The sequence below is a fragment of the Callithrix jacchus genome, chromosome 3 (genome assembly GCF_049354715.1).
Source record: "Callithrix jacchus isolate 240 chromosome 3, calJac240_pri, whole genome shotgun sequence".
Lineage (NCBI taxonomy): Eukaryota > Metazoa > Chordata > Mammalia > Primates > Cebidae > Callithrix > Callithrix jacchus.
In genome coordinates, this window is record NC_133504.1 from 6,873,367 (window position 1) to 6,891,107 (window position 17,741).

Consider the following 17,741-nt stretch of genomic DNA (forward strand, 5'->3'; position numbering starts at 1 on the left):
TGAGGCTTTCCTGGGCAATTGGCTGCTAAGCTTTGGCTGACTTCCTCAAAATACTCCCATCATAATGCGCAGGTGTTATTGTTCTTTGGGAATCCAGAAGGCCAACAAGCAAAATGCCTAGAGCATTCCCCCAGAGGATCACCTTTGCTCCGGGCCAGTCTCCTTTTGCTCCACCTCCTGGTAGCCTGGGCTTTGATTGTGCTTTGTCTTGGGGATTGTACTAGCAAAGCCATGTTTCCTCTCCTGTTACAATTCTTTGAAGAAACGCTTCAGGATCTTGACCCCTCTTGTTTAAAATTTCCATAGAAAGCTCTGCTCTTCTTTGCAGCTGATCTGGGTGCAACAGTTTTGGCTCCCATCAAGGGGAGAGTTTGTTCAACTTAATTTTTTGGTCAGAATTGTGTAAGCTGAACCAGTTGTGAGGTCTGCCCTGGTGGCTATTGTTCTGCTGTTAATTGTCAGTCCTCTTTAATCAGGGCATGAACAAGACCTTTTTTTTTCTCTTGAAAATTAATGTGAATGGCCTGCTGCTGTGGACTTTATCTTCAGCAGTGTCTCGTTCCTTCTTGGTACAGCTTTTTGGAGCTCCTGAAGGTGGCAGAGTCTGAGGCCTGGAGCCAGGATGGGGTGGCCCTAGGAGGCATCTTACCCAGAGCAGGTGTCCTTCGGGGGCCACCGGCTGCCCACCTGCCTCAGGCCCTCGGCCACGTGTCTCCTTCCTGTACCCAGTCCCTAGTAGGCCTAGAGAAGCCACACTGCCGCCTGGTGAGAGTGGGGAGAAGGGAAATCAAAAAGAAGGTCTGAGAAAGCGCTCAGGGCTGCTGCCCACACAGACGGCCATGGCTGAGGGAGTGTGGCTGTGGCCGTGGCTGAGGGAGTGCAGCCGTGGCTGAGGGAGAGGGGCCGTGGCTGAGGGAGTGGGATTGCGGTCGACCCTGTGCCTGTCTTCTGGGAAGGAGCAGGTCCAGAGTGCAAGAGCACCTTGTAGCTGTGCCTGGGAGGAGCAGCATTCCGTCCAGGCACTCAGCCAGCAGCTGCAGGCTCTCAGTTGTTGTGCACCTGTGACAAATGACATGGCCAGATACACTGCGGTGTCTGAAGAAACCTCTGGAGCGGAGCAGGATGCCGTGGATACGCCGTGGCCCAGACAAGGCTGCCACGCAGCTGGAACTGCACCTGCCCAGTTTCGCCAGAGTCCCATACTCTCCGCGCGAGAGTTCCAGAAGCTGCTGTGTCAGTAACAGTCTCAGAAAAACAAAAGCAAACGCAAACAAACAAAATGCGAACCCTCTGACAGTAAAGATCGTTTTCGACTCTTACTCTTTAGCACTTTCTTACATGCTACCATCTTTTTCCTTTTTTCTTTTTTAAAATTTCTGTCTACCACAAACTTGCTTTGAACTATCATTTCTATGTAGCACTGTTTAACTTTGTGGCACTACAAGGTGCTCCAGCCTCACCTTGTGTATTCCCTGTCACAGCCCTAGAGTCAGCCATTTCTCCAGGGAGGCCTGGTTCCTTTTGTCTGAGGATGGTTTTAGAAACCAGGATCTCAGCGCCGGCTCCGCTAAGTACAGATGGTGCACTTCTATCTTAGAAATTTCATGTGGCTCTTTAATATCTCCCGTTTATTTCCTCCTTAGCTTCGTATTTGCTTGAGATGCGCGTTCACCATCGTGACAGCTCTTTGAAAACCAGTCTTATCTTCCAGTTCTAGCATCTCCGGCTCTTATCTGTGATAGTCCTTATTGATTGATTGCTTTTCTTGATTATGGGTGATATTTTCTTACTTTTTGACGTGTTTGGCGATTTTTTAATTAGATTTTAGAGTTTGTGAATTTTGCATTGTCGTGTGTCTGGATTTTTGTTTACTTGATTTTCTTGTCTTACTCTAATAATACTTTGGTTTTATTCAGGCAGGCAGTTATACTTGCAGACCGGTTGGATTCCTTAAGACCTGATTTTTAGCTTTGCTCAGGCAAGGCTAAAATAGCTTTCAGTCCAAGCGTTGTTCGGCCTTACCAGAGAGACATGAATGCCTTGGAGAATCAGTGAGGAAGCTCCATTCTGGCTCTCAGGAGCTCTATCTATTCTAAGGCCCACGAGAGCTCTGGGAATATTTTGTTTCCATGCTCTGGTCATTCTTTGTCCTGCACAGTGTAATACTGTTGTTGTCCACACATGTTGCCTAATACCCAGCAGACGCTCAAGCAGATATACTCTGCGTAATCACCTCTCTTCCGGAACTCTGCTTCACACCTTCCAGCGGCCTCAGCCTATCTGATCTCTGAGGTTTGTTTTCTCAGCTCCCGTTCCCGGCTCTCTTTGAGTCCTCCCATCATTGCAACTGCAGGATGAAAACTGCGTCTGTCATAGATGATCACAGGGCTCGCTTCATTTGTTTCTTTCTCCTCAAGACCATAGTCTTGTGCTGCCTAATACTTCATGCCTGAAAACAATTGCTTCCTATGTCTTGTCCAGTGTTCTCCAGGATTTCGAGTCCAGCACTTTTACTCTCTCGTGGCCAGCCATCCCTTTAGTTCTTAATCGTGATGATGGTCTTCATCTCCACATCTGACCTTCATTCAAATGTTGCGCTATACCTTGAGATGCCTTTTAAATTAGGAAAATCATGCTCTTGGAAATTTTTAGGCAGTGTTCTTGTATGATGTCTTCGCTAGCTCCCTGTCTACGGTTACCTCAGTTTCATTTTCTGGAATTTCCATTGGATATTGGATCCCTTGGATTGACCCTCCATTTTCCTTGGTTCTTTCTTTCGTTTGTTTTGGATGCTGCCCATTTCTGTATTATTTCCTTATATCTTATGTGAGATGCACTTGACCTTGTCTTCTGTATGAGTCTGTTTTCACATTGCTCTGCATAACTACCCAAGACTGGGTAATTTACAAATGGAAGAGGTTTATTTGACTGACAGTTCTGCATGCTGGGGAGGATCTTGGGAGAACTCCGTCACTATCATGAGACCAGCATGGGGGAAACCACCCCCATGACCCAATCACCTCCCACCGGGTCTCTCTCTTGACATGTGGGGATTACAATTTGAGATGAGATATGTATGGGCACACAGAGCCAAACCATATCATCTTCCAATTATTCTACTGATTTTAAATTTCTGTCATATTTTTATTTCTGAGAGCTTTTTTTTGGTTCTCTAATTATTCATTTTTATATTACTTTGCTCTTATTTCGTAGGTAAAATATGTTCCCTCACATCACTAGTGATACTAATCAAAGTTTTTTTGCAGTCTTTTTTCTTTTTTTCTTTAAGATGGAGTCTCACTTTGTCACCCAGGCTGGAGTACAATGGTGCATTCTGCGCTAACTGCAACCTCCACCTCCCGGGTTCAAGTGATTCTCCTGTCTCAGCCTCCTGAGTAGCTGGGATTACAGGCACATGCCGTCATGACCGGCTAATTTTTATATTTTTAGTAGAGACAGGGTTTCACGCTGTTTGTCAGGCTGGTCCCGAACTCTTGACTTCGTGATCCTGCCGCCTTGACCTCCCAAAGTGCTGGGATTACAGACACGAGGCACTGCCACAGGCCTTTTTTCCTTTATCATCTTGCTTTTCTCTGTCTCTTCTATTTGTTTGTTTTCATCTTGGCCATGTAAGAGTTCTTCCTTGAGTGTCTCTTAATCCGTGGGTATTCACTCTTTAAAAGTAAGGCACCAAGGGCCAGTGCATTGGCTCATGCCTGTAATCCCAGCAATTTGGGAGGCTGACGTGGGAGGATCGCTGGAGCCCAGGAGGTTGAGGCTGCAGTGAGCTAAGGTCATGCCACTGCACTCCAGGCTGGGTGACAGAGTGAGACCCTGTCTCAAAAACAATAATAAAAATAGGAAGACATCAAAAAGCCTGACCAGAAAGCTCTGTGTACGTGTGTTGGGCTTATGACACTGGTGGTCTTTGCTGAGGAAAATTGAGGTACCAGCTTCATTGAGGATCTCCAAATATCATGAGTTTGCAAGTATTTTCTCTGGGATAGCATCCTGTAATTTCTTTTCTGAGGATTTTACTCTGGTGGCCGCTGTTCTGGGTCTGAGCAGTGGGGGAGTGTGGATGGAGATATCTTACTATTTACGAAGCTGCCTGTCCTTCCATCCTTTTGCCTGGAAAGAACTCCATTTCCATCCTCTTCAGTATCTGTAGTGAGAGGAGTCAACCAGGAACTGGATGGAGACTCAGAATTGGAGTGATCTGACTGGTCCTTATCAGGCTTTAGCTTAATCCTGCTGTGCGTCTGCCTGGTTTCCCCTGCTCCTGTCCTTGCCTTTGAAGATTCTCTGTGGAAAGTTAGCTCACCTCCCATAGGAAGCCCTTCAACAACTCCCTTCGTCAGCAGTGAGTCTGACTTTCCTTCTCTCTGCTAAGTCATTTCTTATTCCTTTTCCCAAAGTCTTTTTTTCTCACTGACACGGAATAGATGCACATATTTTTAGGGGTACATGTAATAATCTGTTGCCTTCATATATTATGTAAAGATCAAATCAGGGTAACTGGGATATCCATCACCTTAAATATGTCTCCTTCCAAAATTCTGTCTTCACATTTCATGTTTATAGATGTTTCTTAGTTTCCCAAGGATGGGGTGTATTTCTGTGACTTGTTCTCTTGCTGTTTGAGTCATTTTTGAGAGAAGGCAGCTGGTGGGTGTGTCTTTACTTGGTTATTCTGAAACCAGGTCTCTTACAGCAGAAAACATGGGTCACCACATCATGGATTTCTATAGTTCCTTTGTTTTTTAAAAATTAAAGCCTACAATTAGTGATACATTTTTAATGTAATTTGGGCTTTACATCGGCTATCTGGAAGAGATGAATTCCATAGCAGAAGGGCTATGGGCACACACCACCAAGCACCTGGGTAGAGTATTACTTTAGTGCACAGGTGTTCTCTCTGTATGACCACAATGTAAACATCTGGATATTAGACATTGTCTTTAGTTTTCACCAGATGTTTGGTGTTATGGAATAGACATAGCCATGTAATTAAATTAACTCGCGAGTAAAACACCGAGTTAAATAACTTGAGGCTACTCTTCTGTATATCCTGCATGTGACCACGAATGAGTGAAGCACTCATTACATCAGCCCATCCACTGACCAGTGCTGTAAGAGGGGCCAAGGAATTCATGTCTGCAGGCACTTAGCTGGTGACCGTAACTTTTCTCTCTCATTCCTAAGGAATCGGTTAAAGTATCACGAGGAAATAATTTTACATCTATACTTTCAGAGGCTGAGAGCTGCCTTAGGGATCTGATTAAATGCACATATTTTTTCCACCTGTTGGATCTAGGATTCCTCTTACCATCCCTAAGTTTAATTGGGAAACAACCCTTCTTTTATAACTCTACTGATATCTTGAATATATAATTCAGCAAACTCCCCTTGGTTTGAAGACTGAGCTGGATGGACTAGAGACCGAATGAGTTTGCCAGATCGGTGCTGTCTGTGGAGTGAGATGTTTAAGTCTGAAGCCTTCTGTCAAGGCTTTTTAAGGCTGGACATCAGCAACAGATACATATACACACATGAATCTAATTTCAATTACTCTGCTCTTTATTTTCAGTCTGTTCTGTAAGGTAGAGCTCAAATCCCACTCCCTGGGGGAAGCTTTCTGCACCTGTCCTTGGGTGTCGTCACTGGCTTCCTTATATACGATCGGCAGTTGGTTAGCTCTGTGCTTGACTGATGCCAGTGTCACCTTGAAATGAGGGACCTCTATCTCCTGTACCTCAGAAGAGGTACCGTGGAAAGTGGATGAAGGCACCCACTCTCCCTGAAGCCTCTGAACTGGCCTTGTGGGCTTATGAGTAGTGTTGAGCAGAAATGTACCCAGTGCTTCATTTCCCAAGTGCGCTCAGTGCGCCTGGCCCCACCAGTGGATGCCTTCCTGGGGGTGCATCCAGCCGGCCTGGAAGATACCGGGTTGCTTCTCTAAGGTGATGTATGCAAACTCCGTGGTACAAGACAAAGGACATCCTGAGCAGGTGCCGGACTCAGGCCAACATGAGAGGAATGTCCCTCCACCCCCACATTCTACACTTTAGGAAACTCTCATCCTTTAGGCAGCAGAGGATACACAGCAAGGGCTAAGATGGGGCTCTCCTAGCACTGGGAATCAATAAATTGGACGTCGACTCAGAAACCTAATTAGAAAGGCGGTAATTGTAAAGACGACAGATGGATAAATTTATAATAAAGGGAAAAAACCAGCCTAAGAAGGCCGAGCATACCCAAAATCAGAACCCCTCTCCCTCTACAGGGGATTGCAGTTCCTCATCAGCAATGGAACAAGCCCTGATGGAAAAGGACTCTGTGCCATTATCTGAAGTAGGCTTCAGAAGGTGGATGATAAGAAACTTCTGGGAATTAAAAGAACTTGTTCTAACCCAATGTAAAGAAACTAAGAACTTTGAAAAAAGGTTTGACGAAATGCTGAAAAGAATAGACAATATAGAGAGGAATATAAATGAACTAATGGAGTTGAAAAATACAACACGAGAACTTAGTGAAATATGCACAAGTTTAAATAGCAGAATCGATCAAGCAGAAGAAAGGATATCAGAGGTCGAAGACCAACTTAATGAAATAAAACGACAAGACAAGAATAGAGAAAAAAGGATGAAAAGGAATGAGCAAAGTCTCCAAGAAATATGGGACTATGTGAAAAGACCCAATCTATGTTTGATAGGTGTACCTGAATGTGATGGAGAGAATGAATCCAAGCTGGAAAATACTTTTCAGGATATTATCAAGGAAAATTTTCCCAATCTAGCAAAGCAGGACACTATTCAACCCCAGGTAATACAGAGAACACCACAAAGATATTCCTCAAGAAGAGCAACCCCAAGGCACATAATCGTTAGATTCACCAGGATCGAAACAAAGGAGAAAATACTAAGGGCAGCCAGCAAGAAAGGCCAGGTTACCCATAAAGGGAAGCCTATTAGACTTACAGCAGATCTCTCAGCAGAAACCCTACAAGCCAGAAGAGAGTGGGGGCCAATATTCAACATCCTTAAAGAACAGAACCTTCAGCCCAGAATCTCATATCCTGCCAAACTAAGCTTCACAATTCAAGGAAAAATAAAATCTTTTATGAACAAGCAAGTACTCAGAGATTTTATTACCACTGGGCCTGCTTTACAAGAGCTTCTGAAAGAAGCATTACACATAGAAAGGAACAACCAGTATGAGCCTTTCTAAAAATATACCAAAAAGTAAAGAGCATCAACATAAAGAAGAATTTACATCAATGAATGGATAAAATAGCCAGTTAACATCAAATGGCAGTAACCCTAAATTTAAATCGACTAAATCCCCCAATCAAAAGATACAGCCAAAACCTAACGGTGAATCCAAAGATACACAAAAACTCAAAACAAAGCATTGGAGAAAAATTTACCAACCAAATGGAGAGCAAAAATAAATAAATAAACAAAAAGCAGGAGTTGCAATTCTCACATTTGATAAAATAGATTTCAAAGCAGCAAAGATACAGTGGTAAAAGGATCAATGCAACAATAAGAGATCTTAATACCCAGATACATAAGACCCATAACGAGATTTAGACTCAACGAGACAGAAAATTAATAAGGATATCCAGGACTTCAACTCAGATCCAGAACAAGTAAACACAATAAATATTTATAGAGTTCTCCATTTTAAATACACAAAATATTGATCGGCCATTATTAATACCCATTTTTAGAATGAAACAACATTCCTGTTCTCTCTCCCTCTTTTTCTTCCTCTTTCTTCCTCTCCTTCTCTCCTTTTTTTACTTTTCAACATCCTAGTTCCTCACCTCTACTCAATACATTCCTCTGAACACCTGATTCCTTGTGATTCTCCCGTCCCACTGAAACCACCAATCCATTAAAAAAACAAACAAACAAACAAAAAAAAACAGAAAATGCACTTGGGGCACATGGTGGCACAGTGCAGTGTTGTTGGAAAATAGTTAATCAGCACTTTCAGTGAGCAGGATGGGCACAGAGAAATGTCCCATATGATAGAATGACCTGTGCTGACACTGGAGTCACACATCACTGTGTTCCAGTCAGCACTGCCCCTCTGTAGGTTTCTCTTTGTGGGTTTGTCTTTTTGTAAAGAATTGTTCACTTATTGCAGTTTCAGGTAAAAAAAAAAAAAAGAAAATCACACTGAAATAGATCTTCAGTCTACACAGAATTGTGTCAGTGGTCTCTTATAAACGGAGAACAAAGGAGCACCAAAAAAAAAAAAAAAAAAAATGGGGCTCTCTCACAGGGAGAGCAGGCAGCCTCAGAGGGAACTGCCATGATTGGCAGTCTCCGTGTGGGTCTGTTGGGCGGCTTTGGGTGAAAAAGGACTCCTGAGGACAGGTGTGGTAGGTCACGCCTGTAATCCCCATACTCTCCAGCACTCTTGGATGCTGAAGTGGGTGATGGCTTGAGCTCAGGAATTCAAGACCAGTGTGGGCAACATGGTGAAACTCCGTCTCTACAAAAAATACAAAAAATTAGCCAGGTGTGGTGCCACATGCCTGTGGTCCCAGCTGCTTGGGAGGCTGAAGTGGGAGGATCACTTGAGCCTTGAAAGTCGAGGCTGCAGTGCCCCCAGACTGCACCACTGAACTCCGGCCTGAGGAACAGAGCCAGACTCTGTCTTGAAAAAACAGACAAACAAAAAAAGGATTTCTGCCAGAAGACCCTTGGACTGACATAAACACAGTTGGCAGCTACAAAATACTTATTTAAGTTTTTTTTCCAATGACCTGGGGCAGGTCACACACACACACACACACACACGATGTAATAAAATAGAAATCAGAAACTAGTGATTTGATTTTATTTTCTCTTTCATTTTTTCATTTTCACGTTTTCATTTTGTTTTAAAAATTTCACTCTTTTCAATATAAAAAAGAATTAGTAACTGACCCATCATCAGGGTAACCAGTGTTAATAGGTTGGCATGTACACCCTTTTTACCTTTTTAATTCAAATGTTTTTGGGTGGTGTCACTGTTGCCTTTGCAAAAAGGAGATTATAATATGAACATTTCTTTGCGTCTTGACTTTCGTTCTTTACGATACATCCTGTCCTCTTTCCAGATCAACAGATTTTTTTTTTCCTTTTTGAGACACGGTCTCACTCTGTCACATAAGCTGAAGTGCAATGGTGCACTCCTTGCTTACTGCAACCTCTGCTTCCGGGGTTCAAGTGATCCTCTCAGCTCAGCCTCCTAAGTAGTTGGACTACAGGTGCATGCCATGAGCACAGCTAATTTTATGTGTGTGTGTGTGTGTGTGTGTGTGTAGTTTTGTAGGGACGACATTTCATCCAGGCCGGTCTCAAACTCCTGAGCTCAAGCCATCCACCCACCTCGGCCTCCCAAAGTGCTGGGATTGCAGGTGTGCACCACCACACCCAGTCAACAGATATTCTCAATTCGTTCATTTGTGTTGTTACATAACATTCCAGAGAATGGATCAACCATAGTTAATTCAACCATCAGTTACTAACAGCCATTCAAGTCTTTTCCAGTGATTTTCGTCACTATAAATAAGTTTGTAGTGCTCTAATGTTCTGCTACAATTACATATTATTTATTTTAGAAAAATATTTAAAAATACATTAATGAAAAAGAGGTAAAAGAAAGATAATTATACTATGAAGTTAGGAAACACTGTACTATCTCATACTATGAAGTCAGTGGCTTTGGAGAACACATAGATGAAGGTATGCAAACGGTGCCTGGAAATGTGACACCATGCCATTTCTCTCTTGCAGTCATGATCTTTTCATTGCAGTCTCTGTCTCCCAGTGCACACTGCAAATGCCTTAAGATCAGGAACCAGCCAGACGCGGTGGCTCACGCCTATAATCCCAGCACTTTGGGAGGCCGAGGCAGGTGGATCACGAGGTCAAGAGATGGAGACCATCCTGGTCAACAAGGTGAAACCCCGTCTCTACTAAAAGTACAAAAATTAGCTGGGCATGGTGGTGCGTGCCTGTAATCCCAGCTACTCGGGAGGCTGAGGCAGGAGAATTGCCTGAACCCAGGAAGCAGAGGTTGCAGTGAGCCGAGATCATGCCATTGCACTCCAGCCTGCGTAACAAGAGTGAAACACCGTCTCAAAAAAAATAAAAAAGATCAGGAACCAGGCCTGTCTTCCTTGGCGCCTCCAAAGCTCTGAGCGTAGCTTTGCTAAAGGCAAACAGTCCCAGGCCCACACATCCCAGGGTGCTCTAACAGTTTCTTCTAAAAAACAGTTTAGACTTCAGAATGAAATTTTCCCACATATGCAATGTTATAATCTGCTGTATTCTCATGCCAGCCCACAAACCCTTCTTTAAACCATAATGAAGCTGAACTAGGTACTTATAATATTATAGTTTCCTATTATTTCTGTGGGAAAAATGTTTGGAATTGCAAATGAGGATCTGGGCAGAGAAGCCCTCCTCTACTGTGTGTGTGTGTGTGTGTGTGTGTGTGTGTGTGAGAGAGAGAGATAGAGAGAGAGAGAGAGAGAGAGAGAGAGGGAGAGAGAGAGGGAGAGATCCTTTTCCTCATTGCCCTCACACGAGATGTTCTTGTCTTTCCTCTTCTGCTGATCTGGCTGGGTGCGGACATTGAGAAAGAGAAACAGGCAATGTGATAAGTACATATGAAAGGGCCAGGAAGAAGGTGAAAGGATGAATCTAACTTGGATGGCTGATATTTTTCTTTGAGTCCTCATTCATTTTTGTGATTTAAGAGTTTGAATTTGATTGCTAAGAATATGGTAATGAAATTTAATGTAAGTGAAATGAAATTTACAATTAGAAAAGACACTTTCGTTGTTACAGATTTCTCGGAGTTCTTAAGCATATTTAAAACAGAATATTCATCCAAATGAAACATTATTTGGATATTGATGATAAGCATGGGCTGCATCGTTTATTAATGGCTGTCGGGCTGGGCACACGTTAATCAGTGTTACTTTTATACTTCAGGAGCACTGAATCCCAGAAAGTCTGTTCTTATAATAACTTAGGTTGTTAAAAGTTCCTTTGGAAAGTCAATATTTGAACTGCTAAGATAACAACAAATACTTTTAAAAAGGAAATATTTTGATGAAATGAAAGACTAGGAGAAACTATATAGCATTTGTAGGAAAAACTTATCTCTGTAACTTGAATATACATATAGATTTAAAAATTCTTAAACGACTATAGCTCAAGATATCTGGGATGCATTAATCAGTGCTTTCTTTTTTGAAGCACTATGAAAAAACCAGCTAAGCATTGCAGGCAGTGAATATAAAATATCATAAGCATATCAGGGATAGATTCAGAAATCACCTATAAAATTATTTAACATTTTGCTTTTTTTTTTTTTTTTTTTTTTTTTTTTTGAGATGGAGTCTTACACTGTTGCCTGGGCTGGAGTGCAGTGGCACGATCTCGGCTCACTGCAACCTCTGCCTCCTGGGTTCGAGTAATTCTCCTGCCTCAGCTTCCCAAGTAGCTGGGATTACAGGGGCCCACCAGCACACCCAGCTAATTTTTTGTATTTAGTAAAGGCAGCGTTTCACAATGTTGGCCAGGCTGGTCTCAAACTCCTGACCTTATGATCTGCCTTCCTCAGCCTCCCAAAGTACAGGGACTATAGGCATGAGCCACAGCGCCTGGCCAACATTGTGTCTTAATAAAAGCAAAATCTATTCTAAAAAATGTTAACTTTTCAACAGGAAAAAGAATCCTCCCTAGCCCCATCTCTCAGAGACACCCACTGCTAATGTTCTGATGTACCTCCTGTAGTTTCATGTATGTGACCGTCCTTACACTGGTCATACTCTTTTCCTCTTACTCCCAGTGTACAGCAGAAATATTTCCAACTAACACACTTTTAAAAATAGGTTCATAATAAGCCAAAGTCTCAACAAATGAGAAGACGTGTATGTGGTAAGATATTTCTAAGCACTGAGAGATGACCGAATGAGGGATAACGTTCCTCGAACTTCTCCATCCACAAAAAAGCTTGGTCAGAAACTGTCACAACAGCGTGAAATCAACTGCACACATTGTGAAACAAATGGACATAATGCTGTTGGTTCTGTGGAATCCAGATAAGAAAGCAACGAGGAAGGGGCCGAAGTGGGGCAGAACAATGAACAGTTGTGAGAGATGGCTAATCACAAGCATTCATGGGCACGACACCTGTTCTGCACATAGCCCCCTCCAGCATGACCCTATAGAACCTCCCTCCAGCCTCTGCCCCTTTTCTGCTGTGCTGCCCGTGGCAACCTTGCAACATATTTTCCCACTTTCTCTAATAAATCTGCCTTGTTTTTCTTTTTACCTACAGCTATCTTGGTAAATCCCTTTACCACTGTGAAGCCCACCCTGGCTAGTAGACACTTTCTACATTACTGGAAAGACCAAAAGATCTTATCAAGATAGGAAATAAAGAAAAATGGAGGCATTTTGAACGTAATTTGATGATGATGGCCCCGTAATGTGGGTGTCTCACAGGGCTGGACCTGCCTGGCTGTCCCACGCAGGCTTGCTGACTACGGTGGCCTGGCAGAGCCCTCTGCTGTCCGCTGTACTGTTGCTTCTCTCCTTCAGTCATGCTTGTTTGTTTTCCTTTCTTCTCTCCAATCATCTGAAAATGAAGTAAAACTAATAGTTGATATTAACGACTTTGATTTGTTTCCTATTTTTTTAATTCTTGGAACAAAATATAATTGAATACTTGTTATAAGCATTTTTAAAAGAAATATGGAGATAATCACTAGAATTAAAACTGACATGGGTAATCGAAAAGATACGGAATCAACCCAAGTGTCTATCAACAAATGGCTGGATGAATAAAATGTGGCACATACATATACACGATGGAATACTATGAAGCCACAAAAAGCGTGAAATCATGTCATTTTCAGCAACATGTATGGAACTGGAGGCCATCACCTTAAGTGAAACAATTCAGAAACAGAAAGACGAATGCCACATGTTCTCACTTATAAATGGGAGCTCAGCAATATATGCACATGGACATAGAGTGTGAAATGATAGACACTGGAGACCCAATAGAGTGACATACTGGGAGGAGGGTGGATGGTGAGAAATGACTTGGTGGGTAAAATGTACATTATTCTGATGATGGATAAACTAAAACCCCAGGCTTCACTACTGTGGAGTGTGGCCATGGGACAAATTGCACTTGTACCTCTTACATGTATCCACATTTTTAAAAAGCTGAAATGGTTAAAAACATTTACCTCTGGAAAGGAAGGGAAGAATCTCAGGGGCGGTGGCACAAATTGAATTCTGAGGAATGTGTTTGTAGCAAGGCAGAGGTTAAAAAATAGAAAAGAAAATCATGTGCACAAATCTGGAAGCGTGTTGTTAACACTGCTGAGACAAAGAGGTATCTTCAGCTACTCAGAAGGCTTTCTTTCACCCAGGCGAAGGCACTTGACCTTACAACGTCACTTCATGGCAAACTTAAAAGCAGAGGTTTCTAATAAAATTCTAGTAGCATTTTCATATCAGTGAAACAGCTGCCATGGAAGGTGATGGCCGCCCTCTACAAGTAGCACTTAACAGGAGACTAAATGGCTATCTTCAGAGGATTTCTTCATGGAATTCTTTGTGGAGTAAATAGTTGGTCTAACTGACCCCACCAAAAATTTCTCCCAGATCCAGAAGTCTGAGTAACCAAAAGAAAAACAAAAAGTAGTTTTACTTATAAACGGATAGATCTAAGGGAACCCATCCTTTCAAGTTAACTGGCTTGTGATGATACTGCTATTGTGCTTTCTCACTAGGGCAGGTCTAACTCCATAGGGACAGCCATGAACCACTGTTTAGCAAAGAGACACCCTTCCCAAACTTTTAAAAAAAGTGTATACATACATCCATCCATATATTTATTCATTATACTTTGAGTTCTCAGATACATGTGCAGAATGTGCAGGTTTGTTACATAGGTATACATGTGCCATGGCAGTTTGCGGCACCCATCAACCTGTCATCTATGTTTGCATAACATTTCTCCTAATGCTACCCATCCCCTAGCTGCCCACTCCCCGATAGGCCCCAGTGTGTGATCTTCCCCTTCCTGTGTCCATGTGTTCTCACTGTTCAACTCCCATTTATGAGTGAGAACATGTAGTATTTGGTTTTTGGTACTTGTGTTAGTTTGCTGAGAATGATAGTTTCCAGTTTCCTCCATGTCCCTGCAAAGGACATGAACTCATCCTTTTCTATGGCTGCTCAGTATTCCATGGTGTATATGTGCCATATCTTCTTTATCTAGTTTATCTTTGAAGGCGCTTGGGTTGGTTCAAGTCCCTGCTATCGTGAACAGTGCTACAATAAACATACATGTGCATTTGTCTTTATAGTAGAATGATTGATATTTCTTTGGGTATATACCCAGTAATGAGATTGCTGGGTCAAATGGAATTTTGATTTCTAGGTCCTTGAGGAATCACTACACTGTCTTCTACAGTGGTTGAACTACTTTACACTCCCACCAACAATGTAAAGGTGTTCCTATTTCTCTACATCCTCTCCAGCATCTGCTGTCTCCTTTTTCATGATTGCCATTCTAACTGGTGTGAGATGGTATCTCAATGTGGTTTTGATTTCCATTTCTCTAATGATCAGGGATGATGAGCTTTTAAAATATGTTTGCTGCCTGCAGAAATGTCTTCTTTTGACAAGTGTCTGTTCATATCTTTCGCCCACTTTTTTTTCTTGTAAATTTGTTTAAGTTCTTTGTAGATTTTGAATATTAGCCCTTTGTCAGATGGACAGATTGCAAAAATTTTCTCCCATTCTGTAGGATGCCTGTTCACTCTGATGATAGTTTCTTTTGTGGTGCAGAAGCTCTTTAATTAAGTCCCATTTGTGAATCTTGGCTTTTGTTGCCATCGCTTTTGGTGGTTTAGTCATGAAGTCTTTGCCCAAACCTATGTCCTGAGTGGTATTGCCTAGGTTTTCGTCTAGGGTTTTTATGGTTTTAAGTCTTACGTTTAAGCCTTTAATCCATCTTGAGTTAATTCTTGTATAAGGTGTAAGGAAGGGGTCCAGTTTCAGTTTTCTGCATATGGCTAGCCAGTTTTTCCAACACCATTACTTTTTTCCTATTTTTTTAAGCAACATAATCTTTTTCCTAAATGGCATCCTACCCAGAACTTCAGTATGTAAGACAGAAAAAAGCAGACCTTCTTTGTTTGGAAAGGAGTGGTGCCTAAAGCCAGGATCCACAGTTTTCAGGTTGAGAAAATATATGACGGGCTCTTGAAACCAGTATTTTCTTTCAAATGACAGCATATTCAAATTTTACTTTGCTGATTGTTTTGCCAACAAAAATTCAGTTTTGTAGAAACCATTTATCACACAAGGAGTTTCTGATGGAAAAATCTGAAAACTTTTAGAAATAAAAAAAGTGAAATACATTTGAAACTATTACAAGTTTGAAATGAATGTTGGTTTTGTGGTGACACAATCTCTGAAAATTATTACTGTTCATTCAAGATGGAATGAGGAAAATAGTGTGTGCCTGAAATCCACAGTTGAATATATCCTTTTTATTCTTTTTTGGGACAAGGTCTTGCTCTGTTGCCCCTACTAGAGTACCGTGACACCACTGAAACTGACCCAGTAGTTCCATAGACAGTTTTTTCTTGGAAAAAGACATAAATTGATCCTTCTGGTCTTAAAAGCTTGAAACGTACATTTGTTTTATCTGAGCTTCTTCCTCAGGAAAAGGACCCACCAGGTCTGGCAAAAAGTATCTAACAACTAAAACTTATCAGATCATCACATCCAGACAATGAGATGCCAAGCCCTCATTCATAATGATTACTTCCTCCCTAGCTCCTGCTTTCTTACACATTATCACATTTCGTTCCTGCTATGTAAATCCCTAATTTTAGTGGTCCGGGAGATGGATTTAAAACTGATCCCCGTCTGCTTGGCTGCAACCCCTGCTCAAAGTCTTCTTCCTTGGCAGCTGTGGTCTAGTGATGAGCTTTCTGTGAGGTGAGCAGCACCCAGACTGAACCCCTGGCATTTGCAGCACATGATCACAGCTCACTGCAGCTTTGAACTCCTGGGCTCAATAAATTCTCCCATCGAAGCCTCCCAAGTAGCCAAGACCACAGGCTCGAGCCACCATGCCCAGCTAATTTTTGTATTTTTTTTGTAGAGATGGGGTCTGTCTGTGTTGCTCAGGCTGGGCTTGAACTCTTGTGCTCAAGCAATCCTCCTACCTTGGCCTCCCAAGTGCTGGGATTATACACGTGAACCACCACACACACCTGGCCTATTTTTTTTTTAAAGTTGCATTTGTATGTGTGTGGGTGTGTTTGGTAAAAGAACATTAATTAATTTATTTTTGGAAATAGAAATTTGAGAGAAAGTTAAAGGGGAATAAATATTTTAACTCAGAATTCAAAAATAGAAGTAAAAAAACTGAATTGATTTAGAGTGTTATGAATGTGTCAAGCAATAGACTGAGAGGGCAGTGAAGACTGGCAGGTGTTGTGGCTCACACCTATAATCCCAGCACCTTGGGAGGCTGAGGCAGGAGGATCATTTAAGGCCAGAAGTTTGTAGCCAGCCTGGGCAACATAATGAGACCCCGTCTCTACAAAAAAATTAAAAAAATCATCCAGGCATGGCATTTGCATACTTGTGGTGTCAGCTATGCAGGTGGCTGAAGATCGCTTGAGCCCGGAAGTTCAAGGCTGCAGTGAGCTCTGATTGTGCCACTGAACTGCAGCCTGGGTGACAGGGAAAGAACCTGACTCTAAAAAAAAGATTATAATGAAATTAACAACTGAAGAAATCCTTGTGTTTCATTGATGTTTCAGAGACAATTGGGAAATGTATAGTGTCAATTTCTAAAATGACAGGTTGATCTTACTTAGAATCCTTCAAAATGTGCCTATTGCTCTTAGAACAAAATGCAAACCCCTTATTCTGGTCTCTCCCACCTGTCCACCACATCCCTGTCCTCTTTCTGTCACACAGCTCTGAAGTCAGTCATTTTCTGTCGGTGCCCGGAATACTGCCGGATCCTGTTGTTTCCCAGGCCATGGTCCCCACTCATTCTGCTTCTTGGGTGCAGCTGGTATCTGTGGAGGGTTGAATTGTGTTCTCCTCCTGAAATTCATATGCTGAAGTCCTAACTCCCAGTACCTCAGAACATGGCCGAATTTGGAAACAGGGTAGTTGGAGACAGAATTAGTTAAAATGAAGTCACAGGGGAGTAGGGTGGGCTTCTTATCCAATGTGATCAATGTAAGTGTCCTTATAAAAAAAGGCAATGTGGACACAAACACACGTGCAGGGAGAACACTACATAACCATCAAGACTGAGCTTGGGGTGCTGCATCTATAAGCCAAAGGGTGCCCAAGCTTGCTGGCAAACCACCAGAAGCCAGGAGGTGTGGAAATCTCCCCGGAGGCTTGAGAAGGAACCAACTCTGTGGATGCCTTGTTCTCAGACGTCCAGCCTCCCTAAGTATAAGACAAATTTCGGTACTTTGGGCCACTCAGTTGTGGGACTTTCTTACGGCAGCCTTGGCAAACTAATACAGGACCATCTCATTCTCCACGTCCTGGCTTAAACCTCATTTCCTCAGAGCAAGCTTCGTGGCCACCTAGCCGGCACAGTGTTTTCTACAAACTGTTAGAAGGGCTAAAAAAGGGAACCTTTGCACGCTTGGT